Below are 27,176 nucleotides of genomic sequence, written 5' to 3'. Positions count from 1 at the left end.
CTACTAAACATTTAAAGTTAAAGGGGAATAGGAAGTTTCAGCCAAGATTCATAGGTCCGTTTAAGGTATCTAAAATCATAAATTCAGTGGCCGTGAAACTTAAGCTCCCGAAAACCTTAAAAATCCACTCAACCTTTCATGTTTCACTATTAAAAAAGATCCCAGAAAATGCAAGGCTCAAAGAAACCCCATCACCAATTAGGTTGGAGTCAGGAGAAGAATTTGAAGTCAGCAGAATTCTAGATTCAAAAATAGTAAAAAAGAGACTGTATTATTTGGTGGAATGGAAAGGCTTTGGGCCAGAGGAAAGAACTTGGGAGCCATCCACAAATGTACATGCTCAGAGATTGATAAAAAGTTACCACAAGGCATGCCCAAAGAAACCCAAGTTGGGGGAACCCATTTTGGAGGGAGGTACTGTCAAGACCGCTCTGGCTACAGTTAAAATGGACAAGCAAAAATGCAAGAAAACCCTCCTGAGAAAAGCACCTTTAAAACACAGACGTTGGAAACGACAACATGTAGTGTCCGTTTCTTTTCTTAAACAGTGTTTGTTCAGCATAGGCGCCCATGACCGGGAAATGGAGGGCGCTCTGCGCCGCGGCAATTTCGAAGGTTGCCGCTCTAGTGTTTAAGGCATCGCAGCTTTCAGCTGTTGAGGCGCGCGCTCTGAATCTCAACTGCGCACTTCAACTGTATTCTGACAGCAGCAGCAGCGTCTTTCCTGACCTCGTCGTTTCTCTTCAAGTATCCAGTTTTAGAGTCGCTACAAGTATCGCATGCGCAACGTGGGATTTGAAGTAAGAGAACTCTTTGTCATGCCTTAGTCGGCGAACAATTTTTCTCCGTCGGAAATTCAAAGACACCGTGAACTCTTGTTTAGTGAACATTTTCTGCATTGTTCTGTGGCTAGTCTTCAAGTCACCGGACCCTGTGTTTCAGCTGGCCAAAAAAGAAGTTAACTCCAATCATTTCTTGTCATAACGAGTGAGTCAACTCTTATAGCGCCAATAAGTTACACCTTGTAGGTTTTTCTGTTGCCCTTAATGATAAGGAACTAATTACATAGGGCATTGTTTGGAAGGTCTTATTCAGTTGAAGAAAATTATAAACGCCACCAGAATCTGTGACAGGTATTTTAGAAATTTCATATTCGTATAAATTTAGACAAGAACAGTACAGATATATGTTAATGCTGGGTGTGTTATATATTACAGTACCACAGATTCTGAATGACCACTTCAATATCGAGAGAGCAGCAATAGCCTTTGGTTCTGGGGTAAGACTTAAACTTCATGTTCTAGTAGAGCGTATAAATTCTAGTTGTGGTGTAGTACATGTGTTTTTTCCTACAGGGCGCAAACCCAAGAGCCTGACGGAACCAGCAGAAGTACAACATCTATGACAAAAGGCTGTCTCTCTCTCTCTCTTTTGTTGTTTTCTCCACTACCCCTTTCCCTTCTACTTCTGGGATTGCCGCATCATTTATTGTTGGGCGGTCACTGAGGTGGAGGGGCGTTGGGACCTGCATCGGCTCCTGTGGATTACAGGCATCTTGACATCAAGGCAGTTTTTGGGCAATGGGAGGGCATAATGTCAATTTTACACGGAAGAGTTGCGTGATCACATTCGAATGAGGGGGTTACCAAAAACTGCTGTACTACCTGTAAGTGAGTAACAGAGATCCATATGCAGTCTAAGGTGGCCATTCGAAACGAAGATGAGTGGATGTAAGCCGCCGGCTGGTCTGACTCCATTCTTCCGTTTAAAATGTGAAGTCCTAGTTGGTTTAGATGCGTTGAGAGTTTTATCCCTTTTTCTTCCTTCCTTTGGAACTGGGATTTTATCTTCGGAATAGACCACATTTCATCACTTAAGGATATTTGAGAAGAGAGAATGGGTGCTACCTCCATTAGATTGGTGTTAAAGTCACCCATTATCAGCCGTATGTCATTTGGGTGCTGAGCCTCTAAGTTGATTATATCAGAGAGCATTTTACTCAGTGTCACCTCTCGTTTTTCTTTGGACAGATGTAGGTAGACGCTGCTGAGGATGATTTTTCGCCGTCTCCGCTTTTCTTTTTCGTGGCACTGAATCTCGATGCTGATAAAAATATAGTCACCCTGGCCCATAGCGAGCAGTGCTACCTGCCACTAATGTGTTCTTCACAGCGATCACCACACCTCCAGAGGCATGGCCTCCTACGGCTGAGGGGATAGCATGGGATTCAATAACAGTAAAATCTTCCCAGGTGGTGTTTTCCAGGGCCCAGGTTTCTTGGAGAGCAATTATGTCCTGAGTCATCAGGACACTTTTGGTTAGCTGTCCGTTTTTCTCTTTTGTTAGACTTCGAATATTCCAGGAACAGATGTTAAGGTATTGCATTTTATCATAGTTGGTTCTTTCATCGTTCCTTATTTGCTGTGATTTACCCTAAGGCCTGAGAGAGCCAAGACCAATCTTGGATTTTATGTGGCATGAGGACACATTTGCGTGGGCCAACCTCTTTTGACGTTATTATTTGGAGCGGGTTCTCAATCCAGGGCACTGATTTCATTCCTGGTCTTGGGGCACACAATGTCAAAAAAGGCTGTTGGATCTGCTTGCCCTGATTTAACAATAATGTGTTATTGTCAGCCATTTGGGAATTCCGTATGTTATCTTTTAGGAAGTCTGGGTATTTATTGCTGGTAGGAAAGCTGACCTGGACGCCCCAGTTACTCAGTTGAGCTTTGTTGTTCATTAAGATTGAGGCCTGACGTTTGTTGGAGAAGATTACCAGAGTCGATTCCTTTTTCTGGCCCTTTTCTGGCTCCAAGAGGGCCACAGTTACAATATCCATTGATTGTATATTTTCTAGTCCTGGAAGATGCGAGCATAATTTTAAGATGTTTCCTCTATTTAAAATGTCCCATTTTCCTTGGGATACATATTCTGGGTAAAGCAATATTTTATGGTATACTTGGGAGAGATGATAGGGCTCTCGAGGGTTTCGGTTTGGGTTGATCAAGTTTTGTTGTTTGGGGGAGCCACTAATTTCTCTGTGTGTTGCTTCCCAGTGATTAAGAGCTCTGAATTGTCTAGACTGTTTAAATTGGGGATTGGAGGGCCAGTGACCTTGAGGTGGGGACTTTCTCTCGATTTTTGAGGGACCTGAGTCGGGGGTTCATCTATTTTCATTGAAGTCCGGAAATTGTCTGTTTGTTTTTTGTTTCCCTTCTCATCTCTCATTTTAAGTTGAATTGATGGGACTTCTGCAGTTTTTTCTGTGTTTGTTACTTCATCATTTATTTTAGAGAAGGAGGAGTCATCGTGTTGAGTTATTGTTTTGAGTTTTAAATTCTGAACATTAAGTTTTTGTGCTCGCCCAGTGGACGTAGTGCTTTTATTGGAAGGGTTAGCAAAGTTTTCCATGGGCTTGATGGAAGTAGTGTGTGTTTTTTTGATTTTATTGTTCTCTGCGATTTCTTTTTTATTCATCAAATTTGTCGAGTTCTTGGCTTTGTCTAACGGATGATTATAGTTGTTGATAGCTTTTATTGGAGTTTCAACAGAAGTATCTGTAAGCTCTTCATTGTGATAAGCAGGTGTTTCTGTTAACAGTGGTAGGCTGGTTTTTAGTTTGCTCTTGTCTGTTCCTAACCACTGTAGTAATGCATTACCCTTTTTTTCGCTTTATTTAATTTCTTTAGTTTTTTCTTGTTCTTCCTAGATATAGGGTTACCTTCCTTCGTGGTTTGAAGGGTCGTGTTTGAGGGCTCGGCATGATTCTGTGAGTTGGCTAAGACAGATTCGATGTTAGTTAGAGTTATTTTTTCTTGGGCTTTCGATGTTGGAAAATTTGAAGCGGATAGATGGATAGATTGACCAACATTTTCCTGGATGCCTAGTACCAGCCCTTGAGCGGCAGCGAGGGGGTAGTTTCATTGACTGCTTGGATTAGCGCCATGAGGTGAATTTTTTATTCTTTTGTCTTTTATATCGCTGCTCAGTTGCTCGACGGCTTTTAATTCGGGCGACTTATTGTGAGCTTGAGGGTGCAAGGAGATAGCAGTTCTCTGCGGTGTAGTCAGGGCCTCTTTCTTCAAATCTTTAATCAGGGTAGACATTATTTCCGGAAGTGATTCTAATTTTTTCAAGAGCGGGTTAAATTGCAGTCATTATGAGTCTGTGTTAGGGGTACAGATTCATTTGGGTTCAAGATTCGATTTGGACTTAGCATTTGGTTTTGGTCCACATTGTGTTGGGCTCTCAGTATCAGAGAGTTTAATTTCTTGAGCTTTGAGTCTATTCCCATTATAGAGTCAGCTACTCAATGTAAGATATTAATCTGCGCATCTAGTTTGTCAGCATGCATATGAGCGGCATTAGCCATTGAGTTCAGGGCTTGATTGGTGACTGAGAGAAGGGCCTCAACTTTGAGCATGGCTGGGATATCAGACAGGTCCACTTGGCTAAGTTCTAATGGAGAGAGCTTTTTTCCAGGCGAGTAATGATGGGACATGTTGGTATCTCTTTTGCTTGGCACAAGTTTATTCATTGTAACCCCACTTGCAGAGGTAATAAGATCTTTTGGGTATCAAATACTGTCCTATGCAGGATGATACCCAAATTATCACTTCCACCACCTCACCGACTGAAGAGGCTGCCTCCAAATTTCGAACATACATGGAAGCAGTCTCGCAATGGATGGTGCGTAACTACCTAAAGCTCAACAGGGAGAAGACGGAGGTCCTAATCTTTGGAGGAAACCATAACATCTGGTCGGAAGATTGGTGCCCCCCACTTTGGGAGACTGCCCTCAACCTACCAACTCGGCCAGGAACCTTGGCATCCTCATAGATTCTGCCCTCTCTTTTGACCTTCAGGTAAACAGAACAATATCCACCAGCTGTAACACCATCCGGATGTTGAAAAAGATCGCCCCCTACCTGTCACCTGATGCCCGCAAGAAGCCAACAGTTGCCCTGGTGTCTTCCAGGCTTGACTATTGCAACGCGCTCTATGGGGGGCATAAATAAGAAATCTCTCCATCGCCTCCAGATGGTTCAAAATTCTACAGCCAGGATGGTCCTAAATCTACCCAGGTTATCATCTGCAACTCAGGCCAGGAAGGATCTCTATTGGCTACCTATACATGCCAGGATTTCCTTCAAGCTGATCTGCCTGGCTCAAAGGGCTGTGTTTGGATCTGGTCCTGAAGGTATAAAAACACTTGTTAATTCCTATTCTCCCAAGAGAACCCTCCGTTCGTCCTCAAGAAATCTGCTAGTCTTGCCCAGATTTAAAAAGGTGAAATGGGGAGGAAGAGCATTTTCTACACTGGCTCCTAAACTGTGGAACAACCTCCCCCCCGAACTTTCCGGATAACCCTCCTTGGTGATTTTCCAGAAGCTTCTGAAGACTTGGCTCTTCTCTCAGGTTTACTAATTCATTCTCTTTTTCTTAGTTTCATACTCCTTTATGTTTGGAATGCGCCTTGATGCCCTTTGGGTTAAGTTTGCGCAATATAAATAATCTTTCATTCATTCATTCATTCATTTGGGGGCTATTGTTTACATCTTGGATTAGATCTTGGTAAGATTTGCAAGTTTTTATTTCCGCCTTGCAGCTATTGACATTTGTTAAAGAGACGTTAGGAGCACTAACCTTAATCTCATATTGGTTTAGGTCGTTAGCCCCAATAGAGGGTGAGTGCTGTCCAGTAGCTGGGAACGGGTTAGAAGTTAGTGAGGGAAGGTCAAAACTCAGTTTTTGGATATGATCTTGCAATGATCCGTTTGAATTGGTTTTTTCGCCATTAGACGAAAGGTTTTGGAGGGCCAAAAGCTGTAGAGCTTGTGTAGGAGAATGCGTCGCCGAAATCCATATTATTGATTCTGGTGATTTACGAGGTGGTTCTTGCACTCTGGTTTTAGTTTTGACCTTTTTGGGGGTCGCGATTTCTGGGTCAGGTTTTGAATCGTTATCGGCTCTGTGGGAGGTCAGTGTAACTGGTGATGGTGGCAGAGCAGAGGTAGACTTTGTTTTTTGTAGATCGTCTAACCTTTGGTGGGATCGTTGCTGGTTTGGAAAAAGGAAGGGAAAATGGAAGATAGGGGGAGCTGCAGCAGCTGAGACCCTATCACGAACAATTATATCTTGAGAAAGAGGTACCATATGAGGAGAAATAGAGACTGTTGCAGTATGGTTGTGAGAACTTGTAGTGTTAGTTAACAACTGGTGGGGAGCACTTTTATTCAGCTGATCCATTTGCGTAAAGTGACTCCTGATGTCACTTGAATGAGTGCTTTTCCGTTTAAGTGGCTCTGCGGGAAAGTTCATTTGCATGTTATTCCCCTCAGAACAAGGTCCACCTGCCCCGACTGCGCCAAGGGATTGCAGAGGATACGGAGGGGGCTGACACCCACGGCCTCCCACGTCAGAGTAGAGCAGTTTGATCTTCAATCGTTTAGCGCTCTTGTGGGGGCGGTGAGTGCTTTGTGATTGGGTGCAACTCCTTGTTCGCATGGTTGGTCAAGAAGGGCTTGTCCTTCACTTCACGTATCCTTCACTTTTCTTGTGTTTTCGATGACTTGTATTTCGATGACTTATATGTCCTGTGCGTTTTCTGGCGTGATCTTGAACTTAACTTTAACTGTACTTTAGTTGAGCTTTATCTCTTGATCGCTTATCAGTTAGTGACGGAGGGGAGTCTAGGGGCTCACCAACGGCTCACAGTGGTTGTGGTGGCGCGCGGAGCTCACAGGGAAGACCGCGGGCTAGCCGGACCAGTCGACCCCCCGGGCTCTTACTCTGCGGCAGCCTCTAACGGCGGCCGCGCTCGCGAGTTACCTCGAGCCCCACTCCCTTTCCCTTTCTCTTATGTCGGTGGTTCCTCAGCTCAGCCGGTCACCACCTCTGCTGCCGGTTAGACAAGCTGTGCAGAAGGGGAGGCAATGTTGGCCCGTTTTTAGGAGTGGCATGGAGAAAGCGTGGAAAAAAACGGGTTGCCTGCGAGATACCAGTTCAATTGTATTATCGTGGTAGCATTCAAGAAACGTTAAAAAAGGTGAAAAAGGTAGTAATAAATAAATAACAGTTTAGCAATTGTTCACCTTTCACTCTCCACTCCGCGCTCCGGAGGTCGCTGGGGGCGTAGGTTAGAGGTGAGGCTGTGATCGGCGGCTTGGCAGCGGCTCAGAGTTCATGAGGCAGCATTAAGCAAGGCACCAGTAAAGAGCTACGAAGAGCCATGAGGAGCAGTGCAGAGCCGAGCTGAGACGGGGCAAGGACGCTTAATGCTCAGCTTAACCGCCCCGCAGTCGGACGGTACTTCGGTACTTCAAGGCCAAGGTCCGCGGGAGCCGGGAGCCGGGAGCCGTGAAGCCGTGAGGCCTTAAGCTTAAGCTAAACCGCAAGAGCGACACCTTAATTGTGCTCGGCGCCTCGGCGTCTCGTCCTCGGCATCTCGCTGCAGCTGGCGGTCAAAGCAAAGACGCGGCTACTGGATTGAGAGTAATAATGAGAGGCATGTGATGTGAGGGCCTGCTTCAGAGATGCATTGCACAGCAGTGGTTCTGGTGAGGCTTTGGGCTACAAGGTCGATATGGAGTCCTTGTGCTCTAAGAATCCTCACTGCAGAGGCGATAAGTTGGTTCTGCGTGGGGTTGCGCCATGTAGCGGATGTGTTGTGTAAATTCTGCTGGATCCACAGGTGGGCTGGCAGAGCACCTTCAGGTCCACTTCCAAGCGTCCAAGACTTGGGTGGCACCTTTTGACAGGGTTTAACTCGCAGTTGCAGAGTCAAGGTGCTGGTTACAAGAGACAAGCCCTTTTGGTCACTATGGTAGTCTAGGTACAGGTTGCAGATCCGCTCCTTCTCTCCCAGGCAAGAGGGCAACAGGCAGCAGCTAAGTCAGCACTTACAAACAGCAGTCCTTGAGGACAGCCTTCCAGCAGAGTGGTTGTCCTTTCAGCTGTACAGCAGTCCCACTTTCTGTCTCGAGACTAGTGGTTTGCTGAATCAAGTCATGCGTCTTTCCACTTACTGCAAATTGTCCTCAGAAACAGTGGGGCCTCACTTATTAAGCTGGTAACCCTGTAAGTTCCATAATCTAAGTATCTGTATCTATCATAGACTGCAGGATCTCCTTGATGATAACTTCACAAGGATCATTTTCTCACTCAGAACGCACATGGTGGTCTGGAGTACTTTACCACTCATGGAGCAAGGGCAGGTGTCACTTTCTAAAATGGTTATACTCCCTCAACTCCTGCACTTCTTCCACAATCTTCCCATCCAAGTCCCACGCTCCACCTTTCGAGGCCTGCACGCAGCACTAGGGATTTTCATATGGAATAAAAGCAGAATGTAAGTGCCGTTACGTAAAACGGCAACTCCCTGTGGAAGCTTAGAGGCATCAAACTTCAAGCAATACTATGTGGCTGCTGAAATACAGTGGCCTGTGAGGTGGTTAGCAGGACAACAAACTGATGAGCTGTGAGGGCTGGCAGTGACCAGGGCATAAGCCTGAGTGGTGAAGTAATAATCCCATAGGCAAGTACCCCACCCATGAGAAAAAATGTAGTGCGCATATCCTGTGATAGTTACCGTAGAGGGCTACTCCTTATGCCATGCATGCTATCATACTCCCCAGCGATAAGAATAAATGCCATCACATCGTTCTGTGAGCTGGTTAGGAGGGTTGGTCTTGAGACCTGGAGGAAGACTGAAGTAGACACTATTGGAGATCTATTTAGGGATGGTGCTCTGATGCCTTTTGATCAGCTACAAGAGGAGTATGCATCGCAAGTAGGGCACTTCCTGGCAATTGGCAAACTAGTGTCCGACCTGACCTACTTGTGGCCGATCAGGGACACCAAACTTGAGCTACACCGTTCATGGGCAGAGGGTGCCAACTTATCCCTTGGCTCACCAGAGCTTTAGCACATACGACTGTAGATCCACTGCTGGCAACACATAGATGTTGGGAGGTAGATATAGTTCGAGATCTAACTCCCCAGGAATGGGACAGGGTCAAATGCTACCTAAGAAAGTTATCCAAAATTTCTTAATTTCAATATATTCAACATAATCTTTGACACAAGGCATACCTTAACCCAGCATGTCTACATAACATATATTATTCACCATCTTTCTGTCCCAGCTGTCATGTGCCAGATGCTGTTCTGGCGCACATGGTCTGGCCCTGTCCAGTGGCTGTGACCCTTTGGAGGGAAGTTGAGGGAGCCCTGGAGGAGTTGTCAGGGCGCGCAGGGCTGCACACCACGAAGGGCGCACTGTTGGGCTTATATAAACAGATTAAAGTCCAGAAAGTTACCATTTGGTTCACAGACCTGGGATTGCATATTACCCAGCAGTCTATAGTGATCCACTGGAGGGCACAATCCCTCCTGAGCACCAGGCACTGGTGATCAGTAACTCTGAAGTGGGGTAGGCCAGAGGCTGTGGCACTGTGGAGAGAGAGAAGGTCAGAGAGCTCAGCAGGATCCCCATGGCCGGATCACTGGGGGCCATATTTTATGCCTTATCTATATATAGAGATTCCCTTTCCGATGGCTAGGGGCCGTGTGGACTAGATTGGTTTGTGTCTGGAGTTGCACCGTCCACGGACCTGTAGTTGGTCCCTGCCTGGGCCCAGTGGTGTGGAACTCCTCCTAGCATATTCTTCTTGGACCACTAATCGAGTGGCCGTGTACACTGCCGAGGGGGGAGGGAGCCTGAAACACCAAATGTCCACTACAACAACATATAGGGGGATGTGGATAAAAGTGAAGGAATAAGTGGTCATAATCAAGGAGAGATAATTGCGCACACTGAGACTGTCTAACAGTGACTGGATATTACCTACTGTTTATTGTTGCACTGTTCTTTTTTTCTTTTGGTTTATTGTATGAAACCACTTTCTCCTGGCTGCAACACAATTGAATAGCACTTGTTCATAATGATTGGTGCTCCTGTATACTGTAATTGTATTTTGTTGAAACCAATAAAATTGTTAGTAAAAAAAAAAAAACTTTCAAACTCACAAGAAAAACAATTTAAACATTTATATAGCTCACAACAGTATGGCACATCCGTTGTCAGTGACAACCAGTAGTCATGAGCAAATAGCGATGGTTTACAGTTGAAAAGCAAGCCAAAGCCTAAACGAAAGGAAAGCAGGAAAATCCAAGAACAACAGGTTGCCAATAATTAGAATACATGCAATGCTTGCTTTGCTTGATAACTCAGTTGACACAGTATAACACAGTTATCACATTGGCATGACAGTAGAATTTTAAGCCCGAGATGATGTTTATATGAAAATGATACAAAATATATATTGATACACTTAGATACATGTACTAGGTTGAGGGTGCTTAACCGCAATGGGTAATTTTGGGGAAATACACTTTTGTATAGCCCTTATCCTGGAATACACTAAGTAATGAGTGTTTCAAACTCAGCCACAATTTAAAAATAGATGGAGGGAACTTCTGAAAGGAAAAAGGATGAAAATGGGATACCTAACACTCATTGAGGTTCTTTCTTCCTCACTGTAAATATTTTTAAAGTACATCTTGCAATATGTAATCACTTCCTTAGAAATGATTCGATAAATTAGGTTCTTGAATATTTCAATTATAAAAGATGTGTGTGGCTCCACTTATTATAAGTCCAGTAAAAATAAAAGCTATTCTTGTAGACACAAGAATCTTTAGAAAATTACCTAATGTTCAATTTGACAAGAATGAGGTCCAGTTATGCTCCCTTTCAATTTAATAAACGTTTTCAGGATAGCTACTGCAGGAATGTGCCCTTTCAAGATGGTTACCCCCACTTTGTGCCCTGGATGCTGTAGTTTTGGAACTGCAAGTGCACTGGGACCTGCTAACCAGGCCCTAGTGCCTTTGAGATAGACACCATTGTTGTGGTTTGGTCCATGAAGAAGCTGAGACCATATCTGTTAGAGACTCACTTCAAAATCCAAATCAACTGCAGGCCTTTCAAGTGCTTAATGTAGATGAGAGGAGAGAAGCCCAAGTTGTTGAAGTGGTCTATTTACCTACAGGGGATGGACTTTTTAGTGGAACACAGTCCAGGGATGGCCCACGTAATTACAGATGGCCTTTCTAGGTTCTTCCGCTTAGACAAGGAGAATGAACAAGAGGGAGGTTAGTGCTCATCGCATTTCATCTTGGGGGTCATGTTGGAAAGTGTCCTTTTTTTATGGTCACTTCCACATTTGCTAACCAGGCCCTGGGCAGTGCCAGTGATCTTTCCCTCAAAAGGTAATATGGACTGGTGCACCCAATTGAAAAGAGACCTTAAAACCCCCATTTTAGTTCCTAGTATATGGTAACAGTGGAACCCAGGACAAGAGTTCACCAGGGCTGCAGCACTATTTGTGCCACCAGAGCTACCGCAGCCTGCATGAGCAGCTTCTCGGCTCGAGTGGGACTCCGTACACCCATGTGTGACAGAGTCACCTCATGAGTTAAGGTATGTAATTCACCCATAAAGTAGGCCTCCTAAAGCACAGGAGGCAGGGTGCATTACTTCAATGGTAAGGGCATATATATACAGAGATATATGATTCTAGAGTAACGTGGTGCATAGGTTAACATGGACTGGCTATCAGACAAAACCGAGACAGCCAGCTCCACTATGGTACCACTGAATGTAGTCATATTTGCTATCAAACAATGTGCATTTCCACCCCTGACGTGATTCTGGTGTCAAAGGTGAGCTGGAATGCACTCTGGTGGCACCTTCAGAGGGTGCCCACCAAGATAATGAGTTACCTTTTGCCTTGGCGTTTTTTGAGCTGTTTGCTACCAAGACAGAAGTCTAACAACCTGCTGGAGAGTGCTATCACTCCCAAAGGATGTGAGACTAAAGACCTGGGCAGGAAGAGGTCACACCTCTGCACTCCTAGGATGGCTAGTGAATGACCCATGAGAGCAGTCAGCCTCAAATACTTCACCGTCTCTGATTTGTAAGTGACCTGTCTCCATGTGTAGACCAAGGCCCGCAGGCCTCCTGGGCACGTGGGAAATTAATAATTCAGGAGGCGTACACTCCCCAAAGGCTAGCCACACCATTTAGGTGTGCTAGCGGGTCTGTGCAGTATAGAATAGCTGGGGCAATCTTGAAAACTCCTAAAACTAGTGGGTTCTGGGTAATTTGGTGACATACACCCACCGAATGTTATCACCACAGGGAAGGATTAGCTGCAGGACTAGTAGACTAGTGGCTACTACCCCGCACACCTCTAATCATCCTCTAAATCTAGGATTTAGGAGGTACCCCAGACACCAGAACTGCAGATCTGCTCTGAAGAAGAAGAGGACAAAGAGAAACCATGAGAGCACAAGGCAGAACCCATGAAAAAGAGATGTGAAGTACTGCACCTGTGACAGCGCCTGCCAGACTATGCCTTCTCCAGGACGAGAGACCGGTTCCAAAATGAAGGTGAACTCCTCTGGAAGCCAAAGACTCCATCAGGACTCCCTTGGACTAGCAGTAGGGTGGCAGCCACAAACCACACTTCCATGTTCCATAGAAGGACCAATCACCGTGTCCCGTCATTGATCAGCCCAAAAGTCACCAGCCAGCTGGCTTCTTGGAGGTGTAGTCCTGATCCTCTCTTGGGGGGTCATTAGGATGGCGGCCTTCCTCTCAGGGAATGGGACTGCCCGCCATCGGTGCGGGGGTCCTGTTGGTGGTATTAGGATGCGCCCACCGCACTGGCGGGCGCATCCTGCATACTTGACATTGCGGCGGGCAGTGCTCTCAGCACCGCCTGCCACAATGCCAAGAAGGTATGTTGTGCAGTTACATGCAAAACATGTCAGGTACCGCACGGTGCCTGCCATGTTGTGCATGGAAGTGCAGGGGGTATCATAGGTACCCCGCTGTGCACCTCCTACACTCTGGAAACCCTGGGGGCCCGCTACGGGCCCCCAGTGGTGAAAATCGCCTGCCTTTCCATGGTGTCAACATGCATGTCCTCGCCATAATGCTAATATGGATGGCACCTCCATGTCAGCAGCTTTTCCGCCCGGTCGGCCGGGCAGAAAACCGGCAGACGGTCTTTCCGTCCACCGGGCTCCCCCCGCCATGGTAATGTGGCGGGGGGAGAATTCAGAGCAGGCAGAGGTTTTTTGAAGGCAGATCACCACCGCAATATGTGTGAAGGCGATCCACCCGCAATCATAATGGACCCCTAAGTCTCAGCTCCCTACAGTGTTTCCAGGACCTTTGGCAGAAGAATGGCTCAGCTGCTACCTTTGTCGGAACCAAGGCTTGTTTGTGGTCAAGCTGACTGCTAACTGCTTCACACTACTCCTCACGTAGAGGCAACCTTCTGCATTGTTCGTCCTCCACTTCTGTGGTGCAGTTGTCAAGTTCTTGCAATCCAAAGAGGGCTTCATTGGCACACCTGGTAAAGTCAGCACCAGTAGTCCCGTTCTGCACCACGGTTAGCCAGGTACACCTCTGTACCTGAGATGCCTCAGCTAGGCAGAGCTCTTCTGTCTGGTAATTCCTGGTCAAGAGATCCCCTCCAGGCTTCACCTCCAAGGGGCTCCTCTGAACTCTGCCTGCAAGTATAGTTTTTTGTCAAGTGTCGTTTTTGAGAGCTCCCATTCAGCACCAAGGACAGCTAAGTCATCTCTACACATGGACTCCCTGGGCAATGTAAAGATGATCTGACTGTCAGAGCTTGATCCGTGGACCCACAATAACTTAGCGGCAAGTGGGTTTCATTAAACACACCCCACACATGACTGAGTGTCACCTGAGATTTTTTCCTTATTGCCTGCAATGGTAAAGTTTGGCAGTTCTACACAGTATTGATTTCTTTAATACTTTACAATTGATAACTTCAGTTATTCGCCTTGTATTGACTTCGATTTGATGTCTTAATTATATAAAAATAAGTTCTGTTTTTATAAATTGGTGTTGGATTTCTTCTGAGTCGTGTCAGCCACTTATTGTCACTGTTGATACTGTACACGTGTTCCTCTATGTTAGCGTGTCTACTCATTGCCACTCTATCAGAACTGAGAAAAGGATTACTATTGTGAATCCGAGGTTCACTTTTTGGCATTGTGTCAATATTACATGGTAAGGCCTCCCAGCCCTACCACATAACATTACCACCTTGCTTTAGTTACAGTATGAAAATGTAACTTCAGTACTTCATGGTCTTGTCGTTGCTAGAAGCGTCATTGTCCTTATGTTTGAGTGAACTATATGAGTATTAGGCAGCATTGCACGTTCTCGAGTGCTGGTGTCATTTGTTTACTATTACAGTTTTCTAGCTGAGGCTGCTGCCCTCTCAATTTCATTTGGCGCCTTGTATTATGTTAACAAAAGGATAAGTAAATAACCGAAATATTTACGGGATAAATAATATGTCATAACAAATTGAACGATTTCCTCAAATTAGAGACGATGCAGTGGGAATATGGCCATGTTAAAGAATTTACTAAAATAAAGTGTTAAAACTGTGAATGTTTAGCACCCACATTTGCCGTTTCACTGGCTATCCTTGTCCCTGGTTAGGGGTTGTACAGTACTGGTGAGTATAAAAAAACACCTATAAACATGAGTAATGTGCAGCAAGGACCAACCAGTTTCATCTAAGTAGAAGTTAAAGTCATGTAATGGGCAATTACCTTAAACGTGTTTGCTGGGTCAAATCCCTCTTTATATTCTTTGTTTTAGATTATCCCTCCTATTTACAACGTGGTCTGAACAGACAGTAAATGGAAATTGAGGGGTCTGTGTTGGACACAGGCCGGAAGAGAGGGGAGGGGAGTGTTTAAGAGGCCAGAGGAACTGATATGAGGCCGGAGAAAATATTCTGTGCTCTCCCATGATGTGGGAGAGGGTCTATCTGGGGCAGCCCTGAGTCTCTTTCTTGGAACACGGTGCCATTTATAATGAGGATGACAGTATCAGGGGAGAGTTAGCGGGCGGTCCGCTACCAGCCGGCATGTGTTTTGGAAGCTACGGCCTCCCCCTCTTACCTGTGGCCCTGTGGGGTGGCAGTCGCAGGGCTTGCCAGCACCCCACCCTCCGCTCTTAAATGCAGCTAACGTCTAGCTAGGCCATTGGACAGTATCACATGTAGGTAAACATTTCTGCCCCTACTTATAATCGGGGCGACTGGAGATACATGTGCGGGGTCAATTATGTATTTTTCTTTCCTGAGAGTGGTTGGTGCAGTGTGGGACACTTGCACCTGCTTTATGATCATCAATTTCAAGCTAGTCTGACACCTTTATTGAACACCAGATTCACATTTATTCTAAAACAGACCAGAGGTATTGGGGCATATTATCAAGAACGGCATAAAAAATTATCCCTGGTTTAGCAGCAGAAAACTCCTGCTAAAGCGGTGATAATGGGCTTGATAATATGCCCTTGAGAATTCAAATAGAAGTCCATGTTCTGCTGTGAACATGGGCTTGTATTGGAATTCTCTACGGCATATTATCAAGCCCATTATCGCCGATTTAGTAGCCATTTTCTGCAACTAAACCGGCGATAATTTTAACACAGTCCTTGATAATATGCATAATATGCCCCTAAGTTCGCTATGAAAATGAATGCACTTTTTGAAGAATAAAAATCCATGTCTAAGGAATAGTTTTTCTTGGTATGGTTCTACTGCCACATATTATGGACTTAAAACAATTAGTACTAAATCACTTTTAATTTTATAAAGCGATATATGTAACGCATACCTATTGTTGGACGTGGCCCTTTTTGCAGGGTCATCCCTGAGCTTTTTGCCTTCCTCCTATATTTTTTCTGACCTGTTGTTGGCTATTTTATGACTCTGGGCACTTTACCACTGCTGATCAGTGCTAAAATGCATATGCTCTCCCTACTGTAAATTAATGTATGTATTGATTAGTGGCTCCATGATTGGATATTTGGTTTACTTGTCAGACCCTAGTACAGTGCACTGAGTGTGCCCAGGGAGTGTATATCCAAATGCTGCTAGTGGGCTTGCAGCACTGGTTGTGCCACCCACAGAAGCGGCCTTGTAAAACGTGTCTAAGGTCTGCCATTGCAGAGCCTGCGTGTATTCTGGATCTGTCATGCTGAATGGGCAAATGCACCCACTTGCCAGGCCCTAAACCTTCCCTTTTCATCATATTAGTAACCCCTATGGTAGGCCCACGGCAGGGTGCATTGTAAGTATAGGGTAGGACAAGCCCTGTCGTGCGTCTGATGTCTCTGTCCTGCACACTAGAAGAAGAGAAGAAAGACTTTCAACAAAGTGCTCCAGGACTGTACTTGCCTTCCACAATGCTGGCTCCACCTCCTGTGGGGCGTCTGATGTGCCTGCCCTGCGCTGTGAAAGGAAAGGAGAAGTCTGGTAAACAGAGTGCTTCAGAACTGGCTTGAACTGGGCGCAGCCCCCTCTCCCCTAATAGAACAAAGGATTTTGGGGTATAAGTATTCGGACCCTGATCCCATGAAATTAGATCACTCCTGGAACTGACAGGATGAAACCTCTGCTGAGGAGAAGGAACCTGAAGAAACTGAGGAGAGACTATTCCCAAGCTGAAGTGCTGCTTAGGGGATTGACCTGCAGTGATTGGCTGACTGCCAAAGACAGGAGAAAGAACTTTGTGGACTTTTCTTTTGTGCAAAGATCTCCAAGGGCTTGGAAGAGAGCTTGCCCCCTGACCGAAGTCCCAGGACCAGTGGACTTCATCAGCCTTTTTGTGAACTGCAGATGGAAACAAGTGGCTACAGAGGCAGGGAGCTGTGACCGACTCTCACGACCGGCCTGGCGTCCTGTAGGCACCACACAAAGCAACGTCCGCTCGAACAACGCAAGCTATGTGCTCACCGACTCCGTCCTGATGCCGTCAATGAGCCGTAGCCTGCACCGCGACTGGAAGGACACTGCGAGGTGCAATGCCTCGCTACTAAATCGAACTGGTCTGACTGACGCGGTCATTGCTGCTGACTTCGAGTCCTGTGACCGCACCAGAGTTGGGCACAGCCTCGCGCGCTTTGAGACACACTGCCCGACTCGCACCGCTGTCCGGACTGATCGACACCAGCTCCCGAACCCCGGCTCATTCACCTCACCTTAAAGCTGGAAGCACCGCAACGAGCAACGTCCGCCTTGAACAACACAAGCTCTGAGCTCACCGGCCCTGCCAACGAGCCGTAGCCTGCACCGCGACTGGAAGGACACCGTGACCTGCAACGCTTTCTTTTTTACACCGCGACAAACTCAGAACCGGTTCGCACATGCGTGCCGGCCGCCTCAAGAAAAAGGTACTGTGACTGACTCTATCGACATTTGAGTGGGCCCGGACCACCACGGTCCGCTGGATTTGTTAGACTCTGTGTTCTCTTCAGCAACGCTGTAACCGGACAAGGCTACCGACTCGCACAGAACCTTGAATTAAGTCTTTTTAACCTGAACTCTTGAAACGTAATAGTACTGTGGATTCTTTTTGTCGTTTATTGGTCTTGTGGTAACTCTATATAAAGTATAACTTATTTTTTATATAAAACCTGTGTGGTGTCCATTTGTAGTGTTGCGACTGGTTACTGTATGTGGTCACAACTGCTTAACTTACATCACCTCTGAAATAAGCCTTGACTGTTCACGCCACGCCGCCTAGAGGGTGAGCAGGGGTTATTTTGGGAGAGTAATTCCCTTGCCCTGACTAGATGAGAGGGTCCCTGCTTGTCACAAGTATCTACCTGTGCCAACCAGAGACCCCCAATTCTAACACCTATCATATTAATGATTATTAATATTTCGAACAATACATCTATCCTGCCGCATGTGTTCTGTGCATTTCTTTCAGGTTGCCTCTGACTTTGTAGAAAATAATAAAATCCTCATTTGAACATATTAAATGTCAGAAAATATAAGCAGTCAGTGTAATATTAGTGCTTTGTTATGGGTGAAAAATGACTTGCATAAACTGACCTTAGTGACTTCTGTAAAGCCGTCCAATAATTACATTTTTATAGGGAATGTAATTAATGCAATTTCCATAGTACTAAGATATTAATATGTCTAGTTGCACATATTTTTGTGGCATTTGTTGAACAAGCTGGTGTTTTAATGTGCATCCTCGGCCATATCTCATTGTTAATCTTTCAATACTGTACCTTTAAAGTGCCAACTTGTAATGCATTGCCACCATAAAATCATAGGTTTGAACTCAGCTCTAGCTGAAATGAGCAATTAAAAACAACAGCGGAATTCTGACATGGTATATGGAAGACTACCAAACACTTTCCCGCATGATTATAAACAGCAGCTACATTTTCTAAATCAAGTGCTTCGTCTAGTCGGAACACATTTATGTTTCTAGGTCCCACATTTATAACTTTGTGAATCATGGATGATTAAACACTATAAAGTAAGTTCGTGCTCCCACGGTTTGTTGGTGCAGACTGCAAATAACGCATAAATGTGCATTACAATATGTAAAGCATATTAAAATATAAATTATTATGTTCTCCCCTCCCTCTTACAAACTGAACAGTTGAATCCAAGATAAGATAGACTACTTCCGGGCCAAAATAGAAAATCTGCTGGTCATATTGGTACCTTTTGGACTGGAAAAACATATTTGTTTAAGCAGTTCTCCTACTGAACTAACAGAATAATTGTGGAAGTAATCAGATTATATCAGCCTTCTACTATCCACTAATTGACACATCGGCCATGCGTGTCATAGTTTAGCTATATTTCAGATAATGTGCAAATCTGATGGAGTTAGCCGGGTGCTATGTAGTAAGTGCACAAGCACTAGGTATTGTGAAGTAAATTCATCACCACTCAAGTTAATTAGTGGTTAGGTGAATAACTTATCCCTCCGATAACCTAAGAAGACAAGTCCGCATCGACGCATGTTCTTCTAGGTGTGCAGAGGGATGGTAGTGAGGGTAAGGTTGTAAGAGTTACTGCACCTGTGATACACCCTTTTACATGTGTAATAATCCTGGTATTTATTGGTGGAAAGTCGTATTTATTTGATATTCACTAACATGGATTTCAGTGATATTAAGTGTTGCAGATATGTAGGTATCGATTGGTGTCTTAAAAAAATGTTCAGGGACAGCAGACGACCATAGCTTTGGAGAACATGTGTTAATATAGTTTCCATCAAAGCTGCAATCTATCATTATACCAACAATTTGCTCAAAGCCGAACATGTAAACCTTGGATACTTAACTTTAATAAGGACATCAGGTTGAAGACTTTCCTTCGACTAGCTATTCACCCGTCACTAAGGGCTTGATTTCAAGTGCACAGGTTAAGGATGAGAAATTTTCTGTGGCAACTAAATGCCATTGCCCCAAAGTGAGGTACATAGTGGCCATAGCAAATAATTCCTATCCAGGTTTTTTCTTAGAAATGAAGTATAACAGTCAAAACCTGTGCTAAAATCACCCTGCGCACCCTAGGACAAACAATTCCTGCCCCTGTCAAAGGCCTAACACCTACAACATGTATACATGACAACAGAGGGGAAATGTACAGCGAGCTTTAGGTCCTGCAGAGGGGTACGCCAAGGCTGTATTTTGGCCCCCATGTTATTCACGTTATACGTGAATTCATTGGAGACTAACCTAACAGCTGTCACTCAGGATATTCCGTGCATGGGGGGTACACCAATTCCGGTGCTCCTCTATGCCGACGACGCGGTGCTGATAGCCAGGACCCAAATTGCCCTACAGAAGCTGCTTGATTCCTTTGGAGTTTTTATGTCTAGTCTAGATTTGGTGATAAATAGTGGTGAATCCCATACAATGTCAGTAGGTTGCTCTAAAATTAAAGATAAAATCTTTTTCTGTGGCAGTGAGGTTATCTCTAGCCTAAAGGTCTTCACCTACTTGGGGGTAGTATTTGATCATAGGGGTACTTGGATACCACAGCTAACATCCAAGACGAATGCGGTGAGAAGTTCTGCTTCCGCAGTTTTGGGGTTCGCTAAAAGACTAGGGGGGAAACCCACAGAGGCGATCCTGGCTATTTACAAAGCCAAAACAGTCTCCATTGCAAGATATGGGGCTGCGATCTGGGGGTTTGTAAAACCTGACCGCATCCAAATGGAGGAAAACAAATTTTTGCGGTCTTTGCTGGGCCTACCTCAGTCAACAGCGACTTACTCCCTACACCTTGAGCTAGGACTGGAATATATCACAGACATGTTAAAACTAGCACCAATCCTGTTATGGATTAAGCTCTGGCTAAATCCGAACCTTAGTCTTAATCATAAGATCATTAAGGATTGTCTCAAATTAGATCACAGGAGGGATATTCAGTAGTTGTCCTATGTAGAGACCTTGGCTGTGAAGCTAGGACGCCCTGAGATTTTTGCTAGACCAGAAACCCTGTGTAAAGCAGATCTAGAATGGGTGAAGATTAACTTCACTAGGCTCTGTGTTGCCGAGCGTGAAGCGGATGAGCTAGATAAACCCTCAGTGAGGGCACATGTAATGGTAAACAGATCTCTTGAGTTGGCTCCTTATTTGTCAGTGGTGACAAATTTTTTCCATAGATGGTTACTAACAAAATTCCGTTTCAATCAAATCCATATGGTTCTTTGGGATGTGAAAGGATGGTGTAGGCTTGAGGATTCTACTCCATGTAAATGTGATGATCAGTCTGCCCAGGACACTGCACACTTTTTGTTTTTTTGCCCCTGGTATTCCGAACCCCGGAATCGGTTTGTAAAACCAATGCTGAAAGAGATGAGATTTTCGCAGTATAAGCCCACATTGCTATTTCTGCAAATGATGGAAACCCCCGTAACTATGTACTGTATCGCCAGTTTTCTGGCTGCATCTATAAGAATTAGGAGATCAAGATTGGACTCTTAACGCTGGAAGCTAACTATTCTGTATCATGTATTCAAATAATGGATTGTTGGGCTTGAATGGAAATGAAATTGTGTAATTATTGTTATTTTTTAATGGGTTTTAACTGTCATTTTGACTGAAATCGTATTAATTGACCTTTTAAACATGTTTTAGATAGTTTTATTAATGTTTAGTATACTTTTATGATTTTAATTAATCGAATAAAGTGGTTTTGACTTGACTTGACTTGACAATCAGACTCAGTGAGCTAAGTGTTCCACTTTCAACATTACACAGTGTGACTGAAGCTGCTCTACACTTGTATGTGAACTCATATCTGCCCAAAAAAATACAAATTGAAAATTGCACCAGACATGTATTCCTCTTACATGGCCCACTGTAGGCACACTTTGAAGGCTCAACACTAGCACATACACTTGCTGTTGGATGAGCTCAAGCAGAACTGGCCCACTAGCCTTTCCCCAACACTCACCTAGGCAGCTGCACCCTTGCCTACCTAGGTGCGATGAAGTGTGTCCATAGACTACTCTCTGATTTTCACTAGTGATTAGAAACTAGGCAATGCAAGTGGAGAAGCAGTTTTGGTGGCACTTCTCATTCTGTTATTCCTTGTTAAGCAGGGATTGGAGTTGAAGGCCTTGGAAAACTTGGCAGTTGAGAATAGGAAGGAAAGACTGGAAAGTGAAGCTGTCATCCTCCCCAGACATGCATTGGAGTCAGGCTGCAGATGTACATGGCATTAAGAGCAGATAAATGCTCAATTTCTAATAGTGGCATTTCTAAAATAGCAATGTTAAATCCAACTTTACTTTTAAAGAGGATTTATCATTACCATTCCAATTATATAAAACATGATACAGCTATTCCTTTTTAATCAGGAATTACAGATTAAAAGTGTATTAAGGAATTCCCAATGTTAACAAGTGAAAGGAGTAGACCTTACAGTAGTGAAACACAAATGTGTGTGTTTATCACTACCAGGACATGCAAAATGTAAACATCTATGTCCTACCTTTTACGTACTCAGCACCCTGATCTATGGGCTTCATAGGGACTACCTAAGGGGCGACTTATGGGTAATAAAAGAAGGGTTTGAGGCTTGGTAAAAGGGTATGCCAAGACGAAGTGGCACACACACCCTGCAGTGACAGGCCTGAGACAGGTTTGAAAGACTGCTGGTGTGGGTGGCAAAATGAGTGCTGCAGGCCCACTAGTATCATTTAATTAATAGGCCCTGGGTAAATGGTACACCACTTTACAAGGGACTTATAGATAAACTATTTATTGATTTTATTTATTTTAAAGGTTTTCTATAGCGCTTGCTAGACCCAGAGGTATCAGAGCGCTTTACAGGAATATGAGGAGGTACAGTATTAAAAAAACATTTGAGCAAAACAAAACCCAATATAACAAAGAAAGCAGATAAAATATGAAAGCTATTTATAGAACACTGTGTTAAGCTAATGTGGGTAGTGAGAATTTAGCTTAGGGAAGGTGAGTGAGGGTGAGAGAGAAGACAAAAGGAGGGGAAGACAAGAGTAGGAGTTAGGGGAGTAGCAGGAGTAGTAAATCAGTGGGAGGTTGTGCGTAGGTCTAGGAGTCATAAGCAGATACAGAGAGCATGGGGGAGGGGAGGGGGAAGAGTAGCGTGAGGGAGGAGGGATTGGTAGGAGAAGGTGGGGGATAGAATTGGCGGGCAGTAGAGGGGGCATGATGTGGATACAGCACATGAGACCAGTGTCAGAGGTAGGAATTAAGTACCCCAATATTTGCTGAGGAGGAACAATTTGAGTTCTTTTTTGAAGTTGAAGTAGGAGGGGTTACAGCGTAGGTCTTTAGGCAGGAAGTTCCAGATGGAGGGAGCGTTACCGGAGAAAGAGAGGAAGAGCAGCGTGAGGGAGGAGGGATTGGTAGGAGAAGGTGGGGGATAGAATTAGATGGCAGTAGAGGGGGACATGACGTGGTTACAGCGCATGAGACCAGTGTCAGAGGTAGGAATTAAGTACCCCAATATTTGTTGAGGAGGAACAATTTGAGTTCTTTTTTGAAGTTGAAGTAGGAGGGGTTACAGCGTAGGTCTTTAGGCAGGAAGTTACAGATGGAGGGAGCGTTACCGGAGAAAGAGCAAACTTGAGTGCCTTTCTTCTTAAACAGGGGGGGATAAGAGTGAGAGCGTTCGTGTTCCTCGTCAGTCGTGCTCAGCCTGCTTTGTGGAGTTTATCTGAGAGGTAACATGGGTTGTTTTGGTGAAGGGCTTTGTGTGTGATACATGCAATCTTATAGGTGAATCTGTCTTCAATGGCTAACCATTTGAGGGGTATCAGGTCAGGGGAGATGTGATTGAAACGTTTACTTTAGGTGTTCCAGCGAGGATAGCGTTGTCATAGTTGATTCTCGACAGGACCAGCGATTGGACAACTGTTTTAAAGTCATCAGCCGGGATGAAAGGCTTAATTTTCTTGAGATGACGGAGAGTGAAGAGTGCTCCTTTGGCTGTGTTTTTTATGTGGGAGGTGAGGGTAAGGCTATTATCAATGGTGATGCCTAGAGACTTAAATAAATTAGAAGTGGTAAGAGAGCAGTTGAGATCATTAAGGTCCGAGATCCAGTATTGTATGGGAAGTGGGTTGTTTTTAGTCGCGAAGAGAATGATTTCAGTTTTTTTAGGGTTGAGTTTGAGATGCTTATGGTGGAACCATAATCGGATCTTGGTCACTGGGTCAGTTAGGTGAAGGATTTCGGAGTGGGATTTAATCTCATAGTAAAGTTGTGTGTCATCGGCATAAAGGTGGTAATTATTCCTGCTTGTTTGAGGATGAGGGTGGGTGGTTCCATGAAGAGGTTGAAGAGAGCAGGAGAGAGAATTGATCCCTGGGGGACACCGAGGGACATCGGAGCGGGGTTGGAGAGGCAGTTCTCAATTTTGATTTGTTGGGTTCTGTGTTGGAGAAAGGAGGTGAACCAGTTGAGGACATGGCATTTAAGGCCAAAGCAGACTTTAAGAGTGTTTAGTAAGGCAGAGTGGTTAACAGTATCAAAGAAAGCGGATAGGGTGAGGAGAATGAGAAGGCATGATTCACCTTTGTCGAGTGAATGATGAATGTCATCCACTATATTGAGCATGGCAGACTCTGTGCTGCAACCTTTTCTAAAGCCAGATTGGAGTGAGTCAAAGAGGTCAAGAGTGTTGGTGTGATTATCAAGTTGGAGCAGGGCACATTTTTCAAGGGCTTTGGAGAGAAGAGGGAGGTTAGAGATAGGTCAGAGGTTTTTTGGGATGTTGGGATCTGCATTAGGATTTTTGGGAATGGGTAGGATTTGACCCAGGTGGAGGGAGGCAGGAACACAACCTGTGGCCAGGGCGTAGTTAATAATGGTGGTCCAGAAAGGGGCAATGATATGTTTTAGGTCTTGGATAAGGTTAGGGGGCAGAGGGTCTTTGGTGTGGGAGGATGGTTTTTTGCTTAGCGATGATGTTGTAGACTTCGTGTTCAGTGACAGGGAGAAAATGATGCCAGGAAGCTTTGTTTTTTTGTTGCAGAGGGAGAGAAGGGTTGGGTTTAGGTGGGAGGGAACCAGACGAGAGATGTGCATGGACAGGTGGAGGATTTTAAGTGGAAGGAGATTTGGGAGAAATGTCATACGAAAGTAGTATGTTAGGGGAAAGCGGATTTAAGATGAAGGATTGGTCTATTTTGGTGATTTTTTCAGAGAAGAACTTTGCAATTTCCTAGCATTTCTCAATAGAGGCCATCAACTTTTGGGGGGCAAATGATGTTTGATTTTTGACGATGTTGAATAGTTCTCTAGGTCTATTTTTGGCCCTATCAAGCTGAGTGCGGAAGAAGGTGGACTTTTCATTGAGGGTGTGTTTTTTGTAGTTGGACCTAGCAGATCAGAGGACGGCTAGATGGGAAGGGGATGGGTGTTGCCTCCAAGTTCTTTCAGAATGTCTTAGGGAGCATCTTTCTTTGTTGAGAACAGGGTTGAACCAGGATTTGAAAGGTATGTTTCTTTGGGTTTTAAGTTTGGGGGGGGGGGCACTTGGTCTAGGACCTCAGTAACTGATTTATTATAGTGTTCATTGAGGGTGTTGGCATTTTGGGAGTAGGGCACTAGCAAGAGTTGAGCTTTGATTTTCTTTTCTAGTTAGCCAGGTGAGATATGATGAAGGTTTCTGTTCAGTTTCTTGTGTTTGATGCTTTTGGCGTGGGGGGCTGTAGTATTGATCTGGAAGAGGATGAGATGATGGTCGGACCAGGTGATGAGGATGATGCAGGAAAGGGAGGCCAAATCATCAGTATTGATGATGGCATCAAGAGTGGTCCCTTTGGAGTGAGTTGGAGAATGACAGATTTGTTTAAGGTCACTGATCTCCAGAAGATTCAAGAGGAGATTAGCTGCAGGGTCTTTGATATCATTTCAGTAGAGGTTGAAGACTTCAAGGAGGAGATTTTTTGAGTTGGAAAGTACAGATTGGGTGAGGAGGTCAGAAAGTTCCTCTGCAAATGGAAGGGATTCGCCAGGAGGATGGTAGATATTATGTAGGCGAATAGGAGGGGCGCCCTGAATTACAAGTTCTGCACCGAGGTATTCAAAGGTGGTGGGGTCAGTGTTCTTAACAAGTGAAACTTGAAGATGGTTTTTAAAGATGATATCTAGACCACCTCCAATTCAATCTAGTCTATCTTTTCTAAGTATGGAGTAACCGGGGGGAGAGTAGTTCAAGGATGGATGTAGAGCAGTCATTGAGACAAGTTTCTGTATGTAAGGCAATGTCAATATCATCACTGAGGATGGATTCAATCAATCAATCAAAGCATTTGTATAGCGCACTACTCACCCGGAGGGTCTCAAGGCGCTGGGGGGGGGGGGGGGGGCGGTCCGCTACTGTTCGAACAGCCAGGTCTTGAGCTGCTTCTTGAAGGCGAGGTGGTCTTGGGTCAGGCGGAGATGGGTCGGAAGGGAGTTCCAAGTCTTGGCGGCCAGGTAGGAGAAGGACCTTCCTCCTGTGGTGGCTCTTCGGATGCGGGGGACGGCGGCGAGGGCGTGGCTGGTCGATCGAAGCTGGCGTTTGGGAGCGTAGAAGTTGAGGCGGCTGTTGAGGTATCCTGGGCCTTGGTTGTGTAGGGCTTTGTGTGCGTGGGTGAGGAGCCGGAAGGTGATTCTCTTGTTGAGCGGGAGCCAGTGCAGGTCTCTCAGGTGTCCGGAGATGTGGCTGCGGCGGGGGATGTCCAGGATGAGTCGAGCTGAGGTGTTCTGGATCCGCTGGAGTCTCTTCTGGAGTTTGGCGGTGGTTCCGGCGTAGAGGGAGTTGCCGTAGTCCAGACGGCTGGTGACGAGGGCCTGGGTGACCGTCTTCCTGGTCTCGGTGGGTATCCATCGGAAGATCTTACGTAGCATGCGCAGGATGTTGAAGCACGACGAGGAGACGGCGTTGACTTGTCTGGTCATGGAAAGGGAGGAGTCCAGGATGAAGCCCAGGTTGCGTGCGTGGTCTGTTGGTTTGGGTGCGCTGCCCAGGGCGGGGGGCCACCAGGAGTCGTCCCAGGCGGAGGGTGAGGATCCCAGGATAGGGACTTCAGTCTTGTCCGAGTTCAGTTTCAGGCGGCTGTTCGACATCCATTTGGCTACGTCTGTCATCCCTTCGTGCAGGTTGGCTCTGGCGGTGGCGGGGTCGTTGGTGAGGGAGAGGATCAGCTGGGTGTTGTCGGAGTAGGAGATGATGTTGAGGTTGTGCTGGCGTGCGATGGCTGCGAGGGGGCTCATGTAGATGTTAAACAGCGTGGGGCTGAGCGACGATCCTTGTGGTACGCCGCAGATGACTTCAGTGGCCTCCGATCTGAACGGGGGGAGGCGGACTCTCTGTGTCCTTCCGGCGAGGAAGGAGATGATCCACTCCAGTGCCTTCTCCTGGATTCCGACGTTGCTGAGGCGCTGTACTAGGGAACGGTGGCAGACAGTGTCGAAGGCTGCGGAGAGGTCCAGGAGGATGAGGGCCGCTGTTTCTCCGTTGTCGAGCAGGGCTCGGATGTCATCGGTAGCTGCGATCAGGGCGGTCTCGGTGCTGTGGTTGGCCCGGAAGCCAGACTGCGAGAGGTCGAGGGAACCGTTCGTCTCAAGGAAGGCGGCCAGTTGCTTGTTGACGGTCTTCTCGATGACTTTTGCCGGGAACGGGAGCAGCGAGATGGGGCGGTAGTTCTTTAGGTCGGTGGGGTCGGCTGATGGTTTCTTAAGTAGAGCGCTGAGTTCGGCGTGCTTCCAGCTCTCCGGGAAGGTGGCGATGTCGAAGGAGGTG

This window comes from Lissotriton helveticus, chromosome 2_1 (assembly GCF_964261635.1).
Source record: "Lissotriton helveticus chromosome 2_1, aLisHel1.1, whole genome shotgun sequence".
Taxonomy (NCBI): Eukaryota; Metazoa; Chordata; class Amphibia; order Caudata; family Salamandridae; genus Lissotriton; species Lissotriton helveticus.
The sequence above is the reverse complement of the archived record's forward strand: the minus strand, read 5'-3'. Positions refer to the sequence as shown.